Here is a 20,448-nt window from a genome sequence, read left to right as displayed (position 1 = left end):
GATGTGGCTGCAGACGGGAGATTTCCTGCCTACCCAGAGAAAGCCTCTGGGAGCCTGGGAGGCATAATTGACAAGTTCATGTCCCTCCATCTCTTTCAGTGCTGTCAATTATCCTCATAACCCATTTTCTGGAGAATACTGACCATGACCTATCACCATTGACTCCACCAGAATTTATCACTTCCAGGGCTGAGAGGACTTCTGTTCATGGTGGAGGTGATTAAAAGCAGTGCCTGTGGCTTCAGGCTGCTTGTCTGTCTGTCTTTCTTTCATTCTTTTAAATGAAATAATAAAGACTTCAAAATAAGCATTTTTTTTCCAGATAATTAAAATGATACATAAAAATTACAGAAAATTGGGGAAATAAAGACAAAGGATAGAGAATACAGATAACCTATAATTATCCCATTTAAAAACACTTTTAAAAAAGTAAAAAAAGAAATTTAACTTTTGATGCATTTTCCTTCATGATTTTCCTATACATGTGTGTGTTTATTTACAAAACTGAAGTAATCCTCAACATACATACTGTATAAATTTTTTTAGTTAGCCTAAGTCTTTTTCTAAGATATTAAAATATTATTTTAAAAGTTCCACTATTGCATTTGGCTTGCGGTAAGGCGATGTATCTCAGTAATTTATTTAATTTCTCAATCATCTGCCTGTGTTTTGGCATCGTGATAAGTTCTTGTGTATTTTTGCATTTCATCTGTTTACTCATGCAGCACACCTTATTGAACATCCTTTATTTATTGTTTTATCCATAAATAAGATAGATGAGAATGAAATTAAAGTGAGAAATGTCTTGAGTTTGTAGTTTAGTGGAGGAAGAATTACTTGAGTGAAATAAGGTGTATTTGGTTGTTAGAAATGGGTAAGCGGGAGATAATTCTGCAGTCTCTCACATTTCTGTACTCCTCAGAAACAGAGGCACTGACTGCCCTTCATTTCACAGTATTTTTTTCAAGAAGTTCATACAGCAAATGGTCTTGGAATATAGAGATCGTGAACCCTACCAGAGAAATGGAAGTCTGTTTACTGCCTAATAATACTAAGAAAATATTCCCCTCCAGAGAAAGGGCAGGGATGTTTAGTGCCTACTGTCCCTGATCCAGGTTCCCTAGACTCAAGATTTTTCTCCCATAATTCTACCCACAGTGTTTATGTATCACCTGGTCTCCTTCACTTCACCTTGTGGAAATGGGGGCTCAGCACAACAAACCTTACTGTGGTAAAGATTTTTTGCAATATATACATCTATCAAATCCTCGTATTATAAACCTTATGCTTATACAATGTTATATGTGAACCATGTCTCAACACAGCTGGAAAAGATGCTGTTACTTTAGCTTATAGCTTTTACTGGGACTAATAAGCTGTACTTCTTCAACCAACATCCATGAAACCAGGGCAAGCTAATTTATTAGCTTGCAAATCCATCCTTGATGGTTCTTGACAGGGATTTGAAGAAGAATGAAGTAGGGAAGGAGAATTGTAGTGGTGGAGAGAGGGAGTGTTTGGTGCTATTACAATATCGTTAGAAAAGATTGGACTGAAGAGGGGACTCTAGAGCAAAAATTAAGGCAAGAGAGTGAGCTCTGTGGGAATGTGCGAGAGAATGCCTGGACATGAACCAGAAAATGCTAAGGCCAATAAGAAAGAATATTCCTGTAATATTTAAGTGACAGTAAATGGATTGGAATGTCAAGGAGGAAGAAGATCCTGTTTCAGGGCTCCATGGAAAAATTAAGATAAGAGGGAAGCCTGGGTGTCTTGGTTGGTTAAGTGTCTGCCTTCAGCTCAGGTCATGATTCCAGAGTCCTGGGATTGAGTCCTGCATTGGTCTCCTTGCTTAGCAGGGGACAAGCTTCACCCTCTGACTCTACTCCCCCTGCTTGTGCTCTCACTCTGATAAATAAATAAATAAAATCTTTTTTTAAAAATTTTTTTAAAGACTTTATTTATTTATTTGACAGATAGAGATCACAGTAGGCAGAGAGGCAGGCAGAGAGAGAGAGAGGAGGAAGCAGGCTCCCTGCCGAGCAGAGAGCCCGATGCGGGGCTCGATCCCAGAACCCTGAGATCATGACCTAGAGCCAAAGGCAGAGGCTTAACCCACTGAGCCACCCAGGTGCCCCTAAATAAAATCTTTTTAAAAGTTAAAAAATTAAGAAATAATGTTGGCTTAGACCATAACATGAACAGTAAATGTGGTCAGAAGTTGTTAGAATATGGATATATTTTACGGGTAGAGTCAACAAGGCTGTCTAACATATTGGACATATGGTGAAGGGACAGAAGAATCAAAGTTGACTCCAGACATTTTCAGTTAAGGAACTGGGCAGAAGGAGTCGCTATCTTCTCAAAGGAAGATAATGTAGGAGTGGCAGATTTTTGTGGGAGGAAGACAAGCTCAATTTTAGACATGTGTGTTTGAGATGCCTGTTAGATATCCAAGTGAAGAAACCATGCAGACAGTTGAACATACAAGTCTACAGTTAAGGGAGAGATCTAGACCAAAAATATATATTTGGGATTCATCAAAATACATTTGCTGCTTAAAGCCATGGAAGGAGCTGGTCAGAAACTAGATCGCATGAGTGAGTGTAAAGAGAAGCACCAGGAGGGATCCCATTAAGAGGTGTGTAAGGAAAAAAGTAGAGGAGACAGGAAAGCAGGCTGAGAAGGATGGGCCAGTGAGGTAGGGGGGAAAAGGAGGAGATTTTTCTGTTCTGGAAGCAAAGAAGGAAGAGTTTTAAGAAGAGTCAGATACTACTAACAATGTAGTTAAGACAAGGACTGAAAATGGACCACTGGATTTGGCAATTGACCTTATTCAAGGTCAAGAGCAGTTTTGTTTTATTTTTTCTTTTAAAGATTTTATTAATTTGTCTGAGAGAGCACTGATAGGAGGAGGAGCAGAGGGAGAGGGAGAAGCAGGCTCCCCACTGAGCAGGGCGCCTGATGCGCATAGGAGCAATCTAGTGAAGCGTGAACATTGACGACCCAGGAGAGGATCAGATCTGCTGGAATCGTGTCCATATCAGTTTTCTGTTGCTGCTATAACAAATCACCACAAACTCTGGACTTGGAACAACATAGATGTATTGTCTCACACTTCTGGAGTTCAGAAGTTCAAAATTGGGTTCAATGGGCTAAAATCAAAGTGTTGGTGTGGCTTCATTCCTTCTTGAAGTTGTAGGGGAGAATCCATTTCTTTGCCTTGTCCAGCTTCTCAAAGACACCATCTTCCCTTTTCTTGTGGGCTCTTCCTCCATTCTGCAACGCCAGCCTCATAGCATCTTTGAATCTCCTATTTATGCTTCTGTACCCACGTCTGACAGCAACCCTGCCCTGTCCCACTGACATTCGGCCTCCCCAGATATTCCAGGAAAATCCCCTCATCCCATGATCCTTAATCACATTTGAAGAGTTCCTTTTGCCACACGCGGTGGCATATTCACGGGCTGCAGGGATTGGGGCATGGACATTTTTGAGGCCATTATTCAGTCTACTGCATTACCTCTGTGCTTAATTTGAGGCAATTAAGCCCTAATTTCCTAATCCTTCCAATAGAATAATTATACCATCAGGTTCCAAGTTCTGAAGCTCTAGAATTTTGCCCCAATATCAAGTGGAAAGCCACATTAATAATAATAATAATAATAATAATAATAATAATAATAAACTTTCTCTTTTAAGGTTAGCATCATCTTGACCCCATTACCTTACCTACTTCTTGGCAACACTCCCTTTGTTCTCTTAGTTTATAATTCCTTCCCAGGATGTGTTGACATCATCCTTGTTCATGCAGATGATGCAAGCTTCTCACTTTTCTTGATGTTCTCAACTCAAGAGAGTCTCTCCTTGTACTGAGATCCCACTGGTCACTACCCCCATTATGACTGCTTTAACTATGGCATCTGTGAAGCCCTCATGCTGACGTGATCCACACTGGTCCCTTCTTTTACCCTGTGGTTTCCCCTGCACCTCCATCCATCAAGTTCTGATGACTCACAGGAGCAGCCCGTGAGTCCCTTCCCTTTCCATCCTTCGGCTCCCATAGGAGATTACATATTCAGATTAGGCTAAAGGGATACACTAAGTTGAAATTTATCAGATGTCATGCATTCTTCTACATTTCTGCCTCCTGGCTCGTTCATGTCTTCATCTGTCCTTGTATCAACCATACAAGACAAGTCTGCCTATAGCCAAGACAATTGCTCTGCTTTTATTTTATCTAAAGCTGAGACTCCAACCCCACCAGAGACTCTTAATCTTCTGCTCTGTAGTGAAGCCTCGGTGTCAGTACGTTGTGAAAACTCAGTACATAGTTCCATGTGAGGCTAAGGTTGGAAACTGCTAGTCTAATGATCATGTTCTCAGTTTGCCTTCCTAAGACCCATTTTACCTTTAATGATTGAGTTAGGTCACTCTTGTTGATTCCAATTCCCTTGACACATAAAGGCTTTGGGAAGAACACTGGCCAATGACAAATGAGAGGAACTGTGTTGTGGGGCTTTTAAGGACTTGGTGCTATTTCTTTTTATTTTTTTAAACTGGTTTATTTTATTTTATTTTATTTATTATGCTCAGTTGGCCACTGTATAGTATATCATTAGTTCTTGATGTACTGTTGAGTGAATCATTAGTTGCTTATAACACCCCGTGCTCATCACTACACGTGTCCTCCTTAATACTCATTACCCTGTTACCCCTTTCTCTCCCCACCTTGTTCCCACTTCTTAAAACAGGTGACCCCTCTCCTGCTGCTGGCTGGTCCTGTGGAGATGTGATGTCTGGATCTGCTGCCCTGACCACACCCAGCTCAAGGATGATGCCAATGCCCAGAGAAGGGAGGAGATCAGAGAATATCAGACAAGACCTGGACCCCCAACGCTTGCCTTGCCTCTGGACTTCTTGTTACAGAGGTAGCGCATTTCCGTGGGGTTTAAGCTGTGGGAGGAGGCTGGTTTTCTTGACCTGGTTGTGTCCTAACCAAAACAGACATTGAAGTTAACAACTATCTGTTGACAACTTCCCTGCATGGTGTACCTTGCTGGCAGTTCAGAATGTGCAAAAGTTGCTGAGTCATCCTTGGAGAGCTTGGACCCCAGGGGATTCGAAGTGTTTGACAATGGTATTGGGTGATATTAAACTAAATAATTATGCAGAAGATGCAGTGGTCCCCCCAAAAGCCTTGGATTTCTCCTTCACTTATCTTGAGGTTGCATTTGGGATGCATTTTGTTTTTCCTATGGAACCCACTGCATGACACAACAGTGAATGAAGTGGATTTTACTTAAAATTCCACGGGTTCTGGATTTCATCAAACACCATACCTAACATTTTGTAAAGTTTCTCTGTTTTTTCTCCCCAGATTCCCCGCAGGCCTATAGCAGGGCCTCACATCCTCTATACACACGACCTCTCTTTCTTACCCTTCTGCACACACAACTTCCCATTTTCCAAAGCAGTGTGTACCTGGCCTTTGGCCTGCACTCTCCTACCATGCATCTTTGTCAAGTTCAGCTGCAAACTTTTGTTTGCCCAGAACTCATTAAATGGAACAGGTCCCTTTGCAAGGACAAGTACTACTAACCACATAATTTTATTTATTTTTTAAACCGTGTCAACCTATGCTTTGCTGGGCAAACATTTGCCGTCTCTGTACACTGACAGTTATCACCTAGGGAGTGAGTGAGGAGAAACTGAAAGCAATGATTTTTTTGTGGCAAACCTGTATTACTTATTTATGACTCAGAGGCCCCCTGTTATCTCCTTCTTTCATTCCTGCATTCCTACTTCCTCTCTTCTCCTTTCCTCACGCCCCTGTCTCAGCCCTCTCCTAGGGGACTAGGAAATGCTCAGGTCTCTTGACAATTCACCCGTTCAGCCTGATTGTAAAAAAAAAAAATATATATATATATAGCTGGGAAAGTTGGAATCCACACCAATTCCTTTAACCCAGACTGGTCAAGCAAATGGCGATACAGATCAGCCAGTTTCTCCAGGGGGCCTGGGAGCTTGAGGATTCTGACTGGTTGCCAGATGAATAGGGGGATGTTCAGCCTGGGCCCCATCCTCCAAAGCTACATGTGTTCTCTTTCGGGGGCTTGTGGTCCAGGACACTGAACTTACTTCTCTATCTTCATTAAAGCTGTAATCAGAAATTCTACCTATCCTATTCTTTTGGGAATTCTACCCGATACTATTCTATGCTAATTCTTGCAGATAACTCACTAATACTCATTATTTATAAGGCAATCCTAAAACAGCCTCCCGTTTAGTAATAAATGCAAAAACATCTGGAAAGGACTTAGCTTAATAGCACATTGTGACACTCAGAAGTTGGTAAATATTCTTGCTAATATTTTATTGATATAGAAGAGAATGAAGACAATGATAAGGAAATAACGCAAAGAGAAAGAGAGAATGGTGATCAATCGGTAACTCCTATAAAAAAAGTAGATATTTCAATAATAAGACATCATTTTTCTATCACATTTTATTCTGGGTCACTACTCTGTATAAAGATCTCCTTACTCTAGAGTAAGCCGTTTGGACATGGGACCTGACTCTTATGTGACATTCTTTCCATTTCTTATATGTTGCCAATGGTGGGCAATGGTGGGATAAGTAATTAATGAATTTTAAAAATGGGAAATAAAGTTGCTATCAGTAACACTTATCACTCTAAAGTAAGTATTAGTGCCAAGCAAGTGGCTGGACTTGTCCTATTCAAAACAAAGCAGAATCAGCCTCTTCCGCTGAGTATTTGAAATAAAAAGGGACAGGCTCTCTGCCATTGCTGTGCTGACAGACGTCGCTCAGGTGAGGAATATAATTGAATATTTGACTCTGCATGTTCTCTGTATTCAGTTCTGGGCAGGGAATATGAGTTGAATAATTTCATTATTACTTTTTAAAAGCCACATTTCTTATAAAGTCATGTTTGTGAAAGGAAGAAAGGCAGACTTCACAATCAGCCACATAATGAAATTTTTAACTTTTACTTTTTTTTTTTGAAACTTCATTTATTTATTCGAGAGAGAGAAAGAGAGTCATTGAGCCAGTAATACACGATGTTTGCTCCCGTTTGGGTGCAGCTGATCCACTGCACCACGGGTGATAACCGTCTACTCCTAATGAATATTAACATTGGAGCCTTGGACTTCGACCTTCGCTCTGTGTGTGTGTGGCGCGGTGTGGGAACACCTCAGCTGTCGGTGAGCAGACACACCAGCTCGGGGTCAGTCCGTGCTGTTTAGTGCACACTCAGAGGGAAATCCAGAGGTCAGGAAGGGAGGGCACTAAGCCTTTGTCACTTTTGGTAAATATTAAAGAACTGTTTTCCCTAAAGACTCCTAGCAACTCCAGCTTCTGTCTTGTCTGTTTTGTTTCTTTCTAACTAATTAGAGCCTCAAACTGGTTTGCCCAGAGTTTGGGCTTGGGGTGCAGAAGAAGGGGTAAGATGGCACAGTGACCCAGATGTTCCTGGGGTGGGTACTTTTCAGCCTCCAGAAAGCAGCAGCTGGCAGGTACTCAATAGTCAGTGTCCCCTGGGCCCTTCCAGGAACAGGGCGATGCATGGCATTTGGTCCAGACAGAGGCACACTGAAAGGACAACAAGCAGCCCATGGGCTCCTTCCAGCAGTGCACAGAGCAGAGGGAATGAGGCACATCCCATGACCCCAGCAACCCAGATATGGGAGGGGAACCCGCCCCAGAGGATGCGTAGGACTTGGGTGGACAAAAGGCTGAGGAAGGAGTTGAGCGCATGTCTGTTGGGAAATGGTGGCAAATGCCTCTTTTGATATTTCTACCCTGCAGAAAAAGGGCACTGTCCACAGTGTTTTACCAAAGAACCAGAGCCGGCAGTCAGGGCTAGACTGTCATGTGCATGTAGGTAACAGCAGTAACTTGCTAGGGTAGTTTGGCAGGAAGTCAAGGGAACTACTCATTCACTGGTCACGTTGTCCTTGCTAAGAACAAAAATGTAACTGAGTGCATTTTAGAGATCTAACTGGCTTTATTAAACTACTCATAAATCAGGCAGCGTCCCCTCCAGCAAATAGAAAGGAGCTCCAGCAAGCTGTAGAAAAGTGAGAGTTTTTCAATGTAGAGAGGGCACAGAAAAAAAGGGAATTATTAGCAAAGAACTGATTGTTTTAGGCAAGGTCGCCCTCCTAACAGGAATGGAAGGGTCTAGTGACCAGGCAGTTCCCACGTTGACCAGTTAGAGATCACATTCCCGAGGGGTTGGAACTGCGGTTAGGTAGGGTAGTAAGTCTTGATTTACTGACTTGGGGCCTAATCCAAGTGACTCCATGATGCCCTGTGGATTTAGTACCGTGCCCATTAATTCCACATTTATCTAATTTTCTTAGGTCCAAAAAATATTAACTTGATATACTTGATCCCTTTAAACATTTCAAACACTAAATCAGGCACACCTGCAAATACAAAACACAAACTATTTCTAAGCCATTAAATATTTTTGATAAAGGCAATATTTCTATGGCTAATACATTTAATAACTTTGGTTCTCCTAAATTTTAAAGCACCATTTGAAAATGTTTGCATGCTCACTAGCACACTGCTTCCAACAAGTGTTATTTTTAGGAACAACTTTTACAAAAAATGTACATTTATTTTCTATGATTTTTAAGAATATGTTAACTTTTAGGAACATCTTTTACAAAAAATATACATTACTTTCTATAGTATTTATTTTTTAAAGATTATTTATTTATTTGAGAGAGAGAGAGAGAGAGGGCAGGAGCAGGAGGGAGGGGCAGAGGGAGATGGAGAAGCAAACTCCCCACTGAGCAGGGAGCTGGAAGCAAAACTCCATCCTAGAACCCTGGGATCATGACCTGAGCCGAAGGCAGATGCTTAACTGACTGAGCCACACTGGTGCTCTGTAATTTCTATAATATTTAAGAATACAGACTTAATCATATCATCATAAGGAACCAGATTTTTATGTCAGATCACTTTGTTAAAACTAGGTACAGTCAGGGACAATGAAAGAACTTTGAGATGGACAGTCGTTCAAGACCCAGGTGTACTGCCCAGCACCAGTACCTCATCTCCTGCTTCCTCTCGTAAACACATTTGTCTATCATAACCACTGAGTTTTCTAAAGCCATGCTCTTTAGCTGGGACCTAACCAACAAGCTATGCAACCCACAGTATTTCCTACAATGACTCCACCTTTTAAAATTAGAGGACGCCATGTTTGTTCTCATATGTTAGTTTGCATGTGTAGGACTATGACATAATCTTGTGTCTTTAAAACATAGCACATAATTATTGGAATCAAATTCTTTACATAGGCCGAGATTGATTCTCTCTTATTTTTTATAATGTCTCATTGGGCTTTTTTTTTTTTTTTTTTTTTGTCAGTTTACTGAACTCCATCTTTAAAATTTGCTCCCCTGGAAAGATCAATGTATATGAAGAAGGCAGCTAGGGAAACTCCCTAGGCTTGCTTCAGGCAGTAAAGAGATAGGAGAAGATGCAAAAACTTAAGAAACTACATTGTCTAATGAAGTCAGAACTGTTTACGGAGGGAGGCCAAATTTTAATAATATAGAAAAAGCTGGACTTCTGGCCTCCAGTCTCACAGGTTACAAATTTGGAAGTCATTACTCCCGTCCTCGTAACAAGCAAAAAGGTAAACTAAAATTCCACAGCTCTTAGATCCATCAGAAAATTGAAGTCACAGGACAAATGGAAGATCCCAAAATTGGAGAGACAGGTGGACATAGAGCATCATGACGCACCAGAAGCAGGAGAGTAACACAGGCAAGTGGACCGACATTAATGAATGTTAAAACTTACTATAAAAGCTCCAGCTATCAAGATGGTGTGGTAGTGGTGAACATAGACAAGTCCATTAGTGGAACAAAGCAGACCCACAAAAATATAGTTAACTGGTCTTTGACAAAAGAGCAAGGATAATCCAATGGAGAAAGATTAATCTTTTCAACAAATCCACATGTAAAAAGTGAATCTAGACTCAGACCTTAGACGTTTCACAAAAATTAACTCAAAATGGATTGTAGACCTACTTGCAAAAGTAAAATTATATAACCCTAGAAGATAACAGGTGAAAATCTAGATGATCTTGGGCACAGTGATCACTTTTTAGGCATAACACCAAGTGCACAATTCCTGTAAGAAAAAAAAAAAATCAATGTTAGCATTCATTAAAATAAAATTTAAAAAATATCGCTCCATAAAAGGCACCATAAAGAGAATGAGAAGACAAGCCACAGACTAGGAGAAAATATTTGTAAAACATTTATTTAATAAAGGATCAGTGGGGGCACCTGGGTGGCTCAGTGGATTAAGCCTCTGCCTTCAGCTCGGGTCATGATCTCAGGGTCCTGGGTTCAAGCCCTGCATCGGGCTCTCTGCTCAGTGGGGAGCCTGCTTCTTCCTCTCTCTCTGCCTGCCTCTCTGCCTACTTGTGATCTCTCTCTCTCTGTGTCAAATAAATAAATAAAATCTTAAAAAAAAAACTTAAAAAAAAATAATAAAGGATCGGTGTTCAAAATGTGCAAAGCTGTTTAAAGCCTCAACAGTAAGAAAACAAACAACCCAGTTTTAAAATGGGCATAAGATCCGAACAGACACATCCCCAAAGGAGATATACAGATAAGTTTATGAAAAGTTGCTCAACATCATTTGTCTTTATAGAATTGCAAATTTAAAAAAAAAAATGAGCTACCATTACACACTTGTTAGAATGGCCCAAATCTGGAATGCTGACAACATCAAATGCTGATGAGGCTGGGGAGCAACAGGAACTCTCATTACCTGCTGGTGGGAACGCAAATGGTCTGGCCACTTTGGAGGACACTTTGGCTGTTTCTTATGGAACTAAATATACTCTCACCATAGGATCTGCCAATTGTACTCCTTGGCATTTACCCAAATCAGATGAAAACTTAAGTCCACACAGAAAACTTCACACAGATGCTTGTAGCAGCTTTTCCTAATTGCCAAAGTACGTAGAGAGGATCTGGATACATAATCCCATTCATACCGTAGAATCTTACTCAGTAATAAGAAGAAATGAAGTCTCAGGGTGTGAAAAGAACCCTAAATGCATATTACTGAGTAAAAAAAGCCGGTCTTACAAGGCCGCATTGCTCTATAATTCCAACTGTCTGACACGCTGGAAAGGGCCAAACTTTTGACACAGTACAAGGATCAATAGTTTCCAGGGATTAGGAGGAAGAGAGAAAGGGGAGGATGGATGGGTGGAGCACGGGGGAGATTTAGGGCCATAAGGCAGTGAAACTCTTCAGAGTGATGTATACAGTGATAGTGGATACATGTCTTTATGCATTTTTCAGTATTCATAGAGCAGTTCAACCACAGAGTCCACCCTATGGCAAACTTCCAACCTTAGGTAATAATAGTGAATCAATATTGGCTCATCAATTGTAACAAATGTCCCAGAGTCAGGCAAGACACTAATAATAGGGAAAACTTAGCTGGGGGCAGGGAGGAGCAGGGGAGAGGAAACTGGAACTCTCTGTACTTTATGTACATTTTTTTCATAAATCCAAAACTATTCTAAAAATATCATCTATTAATAAGAACAAAAAACTATACAGTCCAATTCCTAGTCCTTCTCAAAACTTATGCCGATTAATTAAAAAAAAACTTTTTGAGCATCTGGTAAGAGTGAGATATTGTGACTCTTTTATGACACAACTGTTAAAGGGTCTGATACCAGTCTAGTCTAGATGTCAGTGTTTTTGACAGTTTCAAGGTCTATGAAGGTGAACTCGAATGGGAAATGAGGCCATTTGAACCAGATGAGCAGGTTGCCAGACTTCATCGCACAAAGCCACGTGGAGTCAGTCATCTTGGGGGAAATGGTTTTTGAAGTTACTTGCATAGGGAAGTGACTGTTTCATTTCAGCCTAATTTTCAGTCCCACAGAAGTAAAGAGCGGTTTGTTTCTGAGCCTCTAAGAAGGTTCCGAGATGAATGGCCCCTGAATCCAAGGCGGCATGCAGAGAAGAACCCTGCAGTTCTAGAACGCAGTCAAGTAGGCAAGGCTCCTAGCTTGGCAGTAACCTTTGCATTGCACTCTGTGGAACTGAAGATGTCAGAAAGGGTCCTTGGCCAGGAACACCCTATGGACGTTGCAGTTCCAAACACAAAGGGGATGAGAAATCATGGAATCCTTTCCGAGATTTGGCTAAGACCCTATGAGTCAAAGGCCAGTGGGGTATGCCAATATTGGTCCACTAGGAAACAGTCTCAGGAGATCTGATATTGAGGAGAAAGAGTGTGATAATCCTGAATCCTAGCACGAGGCCTGGCACCACAAGACTTATCACAGAATCTGGGGGCATGAGAGAACATGACTGTTTCTCACGTCAAAAATAACAGAGCAAACAAGATGATCTCTCACCATGAAAAAGGACCAGCAGGCCCCCAACCACACGAGAAGAAATAAAAATGGTGGAGGAACTTAAAAATAATTTGGTTTGGCATATTCAAAGAAATTAAGAAGGGACAAACATTTATGGAAGAAGGAAAATAAGTAAGAAAAGACAAATGGGGAAAGACTTTAAAGTGTTTGAATAAGAGAGAAAACCCAGCACACCTGAGTAGCTCAGTTGGGTAAGCACCTGCCTGAGGCTCAGGTCATGGTCCCTGGGTCCTGGCCCCCCCTGGGCTCCCTGCTCAGTGGGGAGCCTGCTTCTCCTTCTCCCCTCCCCCTCGCTTGTGCTCGCTCTCTCTCAAATGAATAAGTAAAAATCTTTTAAAAAAGAACCACCTTCACTAGATGCAATAAACAGCTGTTAATTTTACTGAAATGAAGTGACTACTTTTAGAACCTACCTGATGTCTTTTTATCTGCCAAAGCCAATGACAAAAGAGTCTATATTGATGAGTTCCGTGTAAAAGAGGTTAATCAGTGTAACTTTCCCAATAAAGATCATTTTGTCTTGATCGCTTTTTTTTTGGTCACAGGAATCCCCTGCTTCTCAAAAGTTCACCTTGCACTATTTCGCTTTTATGAAAGACCTACATTAGTACCTGTTCTCGTTAGCTGAAAGAGAGTTGAAGATTTTTTTTTTTTTTTTTTTTTGCTTGCTTGCTCTTGGGAGAAGAGGGGAAAACACAGAGCCTTGAACCTGGTTTTGCCCAGCTCGGGGAGGCGGTGCCACTGTCGCCACCCAGCGCCGGCCGCGGGAACTGCACGCGGCGTCTGCATCCGCCGCGGGAGCTCTGAGCTGGTCTGGGAGCCTCTGGTTTCGAGCTCTGGCGCTTCTGGGCCTCCCTTGGCGAGATGTGCCCTGAGTCTCAGAAAGCCCAACACAGGTGGTATTTTTGCATCGGCGATGCTCGGAAATTGTTAAGCTGATTAGCCTACATTAATGGGAATTGCTTCTTCACTTCGGGCCATTAGGAAAGGTTGAGAAGGAAGGCTCCACGTTTGGATGGAGGAGGTCCTGTATTTGAATTTAATCCTTAAACCACATTTACCAACCTTACTGTTTCTATAACTGCTTTCAAGGTCAAGCCCATTCCTTTTATGTACGGCTGCATGGCGGGGGCTCTTTCTTCTGTCTGACCCTCTTGGGGAGCCTTGCTTCTACTCTACAGGGAACGCCAAATCAGGCCAACACAGATTTCACCAGATAAATCCAGTGATTCCATCCCTTCTGGCTCGCTCGTGGCGGCTCTCTTGTTCAGTTGGGAAGATAATGGCAGCCCACATGCTCTTCTGTGCTTCCTCGTGGATCACTTTTGTGCTCCTGCAGAGCCAGAGAGAAACATCTGCATCTTCCCCCAATTTTTATTTTGAACGATGTCGAACTTACTAAAAGTTTGAAAGCACAGTGTAATGAGCGTGCCTATGCACCCCACCGTCATTCACCATTTACTAATAGTTTGCTACATCTTTCTCTCTCCATTTTTGTTTTCCCTGTGGAAACTCTTAAAAATAAATTAGAAACAGCATGCTTCTGTTCAGACTGAATCTCCCAAAAGCGAGGGCATTTTCCAGTGCAACCACTATTCCACAGCCAGGCCCGGGACAGAGTATTACCACCGGGCCTGCAGCCCACACTCGGATATCTCCAGCTGTCCTGGGAAGGTCTGCCTCCGTTTGGATCCCCCCGAACTAGAATGAAAGGTGTCAAGTGAAAATGGCCCATTCAAAAGCTAACGAAAACCTCGGAAAAGGGCTGAGGAAGTGAGAGAGTGAGAGGAGGGACCCCTGAAAGGTAATCCCACCGGGAACTCTGGGAAGCATTAGGGAGACTCTAGCCCCGAGCCCTTCCAAATGGTGAGCAGCTGGAGGAACCCCACACCAGCATCTACCTGTCGTTTGAGGTTTGCCTGTGGTGGTGGCGTGGTGGAGGCTTTAATGTCCTGGCTCTTCCCACCCACAGTCACAGGCTGCGGTGCCAGAGAGCAGAGAAAGCCCTGAGGCAGAGAAACGTGGACGAGGCGGCTGCAGGTCCGTCCTGCATCTGTGAAATGGTGACGCAGGTGGGGAGGGTCAGCGCGGCTGCCGCAGTCCTGGCAGAAGTTCCTCCACCCAGATACAATGTTGCCATTGCATTTCTTTGTCACGTGTGTTTAGTTCATCAGCACGAGCCCCCTGCTTCTTGGTGTCTTTCATGGCCATGACATTCCCATTGCAGAAGAGGCAGGCCACAGCCCCCTCTGGGATCTTGGTCCATGGCACCCCGCTAAAGCTCCTATAGAGACCCCCCCCACACCGGCTCTTGCTGTCCATCCTACAATCCAGGCACAGCTGTCCGGATATAACTCTGCTGGTGCCATGGGGTCTGTGTAATAACTGGTATTTGTGGCCCTCTGAGATTGGTGTGCCCGGGTCCCAGTGGTACCAGCACCATCCAGTGTTCCAACATGGGTTCCCCTTCAAGGGCAGGCATCGCCAGAGAACTCCTGACTGGAGCCCTGACATCCCTCAATGTCACTTAGTGTTGTTAAACCTTCCAAGCCTCCGGGATGGTGGTTCCTCCTCCTCTCCATCGGCCTCTCATAGGAATGGACCCCATAGTATTGGATGTTCTCGCCCGCAGTCCGGTCCCATCGTGGGCACTGCTGTTGGGACCCACAAAATGGAAGGCTGTGGAATTTCGTTTGCCATTAAAATGGGTCAAGATTCCTCCATATCTTTTGGGACGAGGTACTGAGGCACAATTATTAAAGATCCCCTAACTCAAAGTATTGCAACTCAGTCTGTATGTGACAGCTCCCTATGTCCAGTGTTAAAGGTAGACAAAATTGAGTGGTGAAGTACAGGTGACTGTCATCGCTTGAATGTGTCATCCCATCCTATGTCCCGCCCCGGGCACATAGCATACAGAGCCCACTGCAGCAGCTCCTCTCCTGGCATCCATCCGGATAGCATATTCTTGTTCTTGTTGTTTTTTTATTTTTTTTAAGATTTTATTTATTTATTTGATGGAGAGAGAGCACAAGCAGGGGGAGCAGAGGGTGAGGGAAAAGCAGACTCCCTGCTGAGCAGAGAGCCCGATGTGGGACCCCATCCCGGGACCCCAAGACCGTGACCTGAGCAGAAGGCAGACGCTTGACCTACTGAGCTCCCCAGGTGCCCACGACTAGCATGTTTTACTAGATACCCGTGTTCCCAGCTGCCCAGCCTGGCTTGCACTTGTGGGGGAGGAAGACTTTTCCCTTCCTCCTTCCTGGGTTCCTTGGCTGCTCTAAGAATTAAATTGACCTAAGATGGATTAACAGGAGGAAAACAAACTTAATTTCATACGTACAGGAGCTCTTGGAAATATGGGACTCAAAGAAGGTGACTGAAGTAGGCAGCTTTTATACCCTTAAGACAAGAAAACAGTAGATTTGTGAAGACAAGAGACAAAGGAGTTTGGGCTTGGGCTTTCAAATTACTGAAAAAGTCACCACCCTGTTTCTACAACAGGCTCAGCCCTGAATTTCCTCTCTGGCAGGAAGGATGCCTTTTATCCTCCAGGGGCTGGGAGGGTACCCCTGACAAGTGGAATTTATTTCCTGCAGGGGATAGAGGAGGGACAGAGTGTTTTTACACAGGCCATTTCTCAAGTGACTTTAATCCAAAGTCACTTTGAGTTCAAAGTCACTTTGAAATCATTTTTATCATGAGGTATTAATCAGTATACTAAAGTGGCATATTTTGGGGTGTTCTGTCTCACACCCCATTACGTTCCCATTTGAAGGCGCTCAGCTGACAGTCACCTGGTTTCCTGGGGGTGGTTCCCCACTGTGGCACGTGACCTCTGCCACAGGGCTGGCACAGTTAAATAATACAGCATTTTGGCATTATGTGGAAGGTATTTTGTGTGTGTGTGAGGCCTCGATATAGAACAGGCTTTCCAGGGGGTCACAGGCTTTCCAGGGGGAAGAGACCCTCCTCGTGGGCAGATCCATCCTGGCCCTGAGGCTCCTTTGTTGAATGGCTCTACCTTCAGGAAGGGCCAGACTGTAGGAGGGTGACTTCCCCATCTTAGCCCCTTGAGGGAGATGGGGGTACCCTCTCAGCTTGCCCAACCCCCACCCCCGGCTGGATGGGGAGTCCCTTGGAACAAGGGCAGTGGTCCCGTTTTGCAGAATGGAGCCCATGGAGAGCAGTGGGCTTCTGCTCCCTCCAGCACACCCTGACCTGAGGGGATGCAAGGGGCTCTGGGCAGTTGGGAGGGTTGGAGGTGGTCTGTTTGGCTCTTCTGAGATTGCCCGAGGAGAGGCCAACCCCAGGTCCCGGGTTTTACAAACCCAGGGCGAATGCTAACAGGCTTGCGACACGGTCTGGAAATCTGGAAAGTGGAAAGAAGTCATTTTACCATGAGGGGAACTGCTTTGAGAAGCCACACGTGGCAGCTGTTGGTGGATTTTCTCCTCCCATTTGGGTGACTCACATCCCCGCTCACACCCAGCTGTGCACACTGGTGGCCCCATTGATTAGCCGCAGGTCCCAGGGTCACCAGTGGGGCTACCCCAACACTCCGCCTTGCGTCTGCTGTGGTCCTAGGCTCATGGAACTTCCAGCCATAGTGGTATCCCCCAGACATAACTTGGTAACTGTCTTCTGTCTCTGATAAGTAGACACTGGGGACTGGAGACTTGGTGAGGAGCTATTCCCCGATTCCCCATAGCCGGGCACCTTACTCCCCATGGCACACCAGTCGTATGGGTCCCCTGGCCCTCTCTGGCGCCCTGCCCTATGCTATTACAGTGGAGGACACACACCCCAGGGTAGTACATGCCGGTGTGGACCCCACACCACAGGTCTCAATCTACATTGTTAACGTTTGGTGCCCCAGACATTACAGACTGTGTTCCAGGTTCCCTTTGCACCCGGATAAGCCTGGGAATGAGAACATAGCATCTGGTGGACTTCTCAGCGGCCGCAGCTTTCGAGGTGCCAGTTAACGGCCTCCGTAAAGGATTATAATTTATCCTTTCTGATGGCTGAGTAATATTCCAGTGTGCATACAGACCACATCTTTATCCACTCGTCTGTTGAAGGGCGTCTCGGCTCTTTCCACAGTTTGGTGATTGTGGAGGAGATTATGCTGAGTGAAGTAAGTCAAGCAGGGAGAGTCAGTTATCATATGGTCTCACTTACTTGTAGAGCACAAGGAATAACACTGAGGACATTAGGGGAAGGAAGGGAAAAATGAAGGGGGGGGGAATCAGAAAGGGAGACGAACTGTGAGAGACTGTGGACTCCGAGAAACAAACTGAGGGTTTTGGAGGGGAGAAGGTGGGGGGATGGGTGAGCCTGGTGGTGGGTATTAAGGAGGGCACGGATTGCATGGAGCACTGGGTGTTCTACACAAACAAAGAATCATGAAGCACTGCATCAAAAACTAATGATGTACTATACGGTGACTAACATAACATGAGAAAAAAAAGGAATGCTATTTAAGTTATAATCAGGCAGATGGCCCCCTGAAATGCTGAATGGGTCTCTCTCCTGCCTCAGGCCCTTGTCCTGTTAAGATCTAGACCGAGAGACCTTAAAAAAACGCACACCGACTTCAGCAAGCTGCCACAGGTCCCCCTGTTAATTTCCGAGGGAGACGTGAAAACATTCCATGTCTACCGAGATTCCACTTCTCTGTTTACCTCCTCACGCTCTTCTCCCTTCTGCTTCCTTTTCATCATCCATCCTCCCACAGGATCTGTGACAGGACTGAAGCGGGTCACATCCTATGACCCAGGACAATAGAACCCCCTGTGGGGCCCCCTGATGGCCCGGCTGTGGGACCCTCGGGAAAAGCCCATCTGCTTTCCCCGCCCCAGGAACTGTGGCAGAACTCACAGGATAGAAAGGCCGAGTAATGAACCCTAAAGCATCCTCTGACCCCTTGCAGGAAATAGGAACAGCTGCCCAGGACCGACCGCAGGACTGCTAACCATACCTGGAAATGACCAGGCAGAAGTTCCCATGCTGTCTGTGGAGCCCCAAAACCCCACGCCGATCGTCCTCCTGGGATGTGCAGACAAAGAGCGCCCTACACCATGACCGCCCCCGTTTTCCCTGGGACCAGCACAGCTCCTGGGAGAGTGGCCACAAACTCAGCAAGAAACAGATTTCTCCAGCACACCTGTCAGCCAGCTGGTCGTGTCTCCATCGGGTCTGAAGCGCTCAGCCTCAAATCCTCTGACCTAAGGAGGGTCTGGAGCTTCAGGACCATCAAACGTGCCCACGGACAATTGGATGTTTTGCAGTTGGAAATGGATGGCGCGCCTCCCCAGCGTTTGCAGACCTGCTTGCTGCTGTGTGTGGCCTGGGACAGCTCAGAGGGACCACCCCCCCCCCCCCCCCCCGCCAAAAAAAAAAACACAGGACATGAGGCAGAAGATGGATGTCTCAGATGGCGCCAGGTCCCTAGGCGGGTGGTGACTGCAGAGGAGCCCACAGTGCCTACAGAGACCCACCCGCACTCTTAATGTCCAGCGTACCTGTCTGAGCAAACTGTGTGCTGTTTACCAACTGTCCTTGGTACACGGGCTCCGTGCACATCAGCCTCCTACGTGATTCCTGTAAAAAGCTGTGTTGTCAGACTCGGAAACAGCTCCACAAGCAAGTCAGACTTTTGCCATCCTGGAGATCTCCCCGATGTTTCCAAGTCCAGATCTCGAGCCCAACGATACCAGCAGGTACCACCAATTGTCCCAGCAGACTTTACCGACCCTGCCCTGCACTCATTAGCCCACCGATGTCGTGACGGGGGATGGCACTTACGTGGGTGTGGACAGCCCCTGTTGAGGCCCACCTGCTCTCCTCCCATGGAGCTCTCTGTCCCGTCCAGGCTCCCATTGATTGCTCCCATGCCCCCCAGAGGACTGTCCCTGCTGGACACAGTCTGTGTCTGTGGTCTCCCACCTACTGTCCTCCTCCATTCCTGACTCTATCATGGACTTCCCTTAACGTCACCCTCTCCCATAATCACTGCGGAAGCCAGCCTACTGGGCTGTTCTGTGGAACTCATGCCTCCCCTCACCCTCCATGCCGCCGTATTGTGACCCCCTTTCTCATGGATCCACTGCCATTCCCTGGTTCCCTCATCACTCCGGGATCTCCACCCGCATCTGGCCAGCATCCTTCTGCCAATGCCAGGTGCAGGACTCATCCAGGGAGGAAGGATGGTTCACCCAGTGAAGGTAGATTCCTCAGGAAGTGGTGTTGCCTGTTCCAAAGAGGAGGGCATGGCAGCCAAAACTTGCAGAGCCCAAAGGGCAAATGTCTAAGGCTTTAATCACTCGAATGATGGAGACAACCATCAGCCATTGGCCTCTTAAATCAAGGATAAGGCTCACTTGCTGAAATGATGTAGTTCTTGGCTTCACCCAGGCTGACCATGGAAGTGTCTGGAAAATTGTCAGAACCTCCTGTTACATGTGCAGGAATGATGTGGGCAGAGTCACCCTGTGAGGGACTTACTGTCCCTAAAGCAAGTTTCACGTACTTTCCCTTCCTTCTGTGTCACTCTAGGCCCTGAACATTTCCCAGTGTGTCATGGATTTATTTTCATACTCGCCCAGGGGGCTGCCCAGCTCTGGGATGTGCGTCAAGGGCTCGTAATTACCATCCTAGGAAGAGACCCGTGCTGTGATTTTCTTCCCTGCTATGGATACATGGTGACCAGATCTCACCCTATACCCTCCAAGTGTCTTCTGTCACTCGACTACCGAAATCTCCCTGGTGATCTCCACCCCATTCCCCGAGTGCACCTAATGGCCATGGGATGCTACAGTATAATGGGGCCAACTATGTAAACGTACTTTATTCTACTTTATCATTATTTTCTTAAAAGTAGTCTCTATGCCCAATGTGCGGCTCGAACTCATGGCCCTGAGATCAAGAGTCGCACGTTCCACCGACTGAACCCACCGGGCACCCCAAACAGACTTTAA

The sequence above is a fragment of the Lutra lutra genome, chromosome 8 (assembly GCF_902655055.1).
Source record: "Lutra lutra chromosome 8, mLutLut1.2, whole genome shotgun sequence".
In the NCBI taxonomy this organism is placed as follows: domain Eukaryota; kingdom Metazoa; phylum Chordata; class Mammalia; order Carnivora; family Mustelidae; genus Lutra; species Lutra lutra.
Note: the sequence above shows the minus strand (reverse complement) of the source record.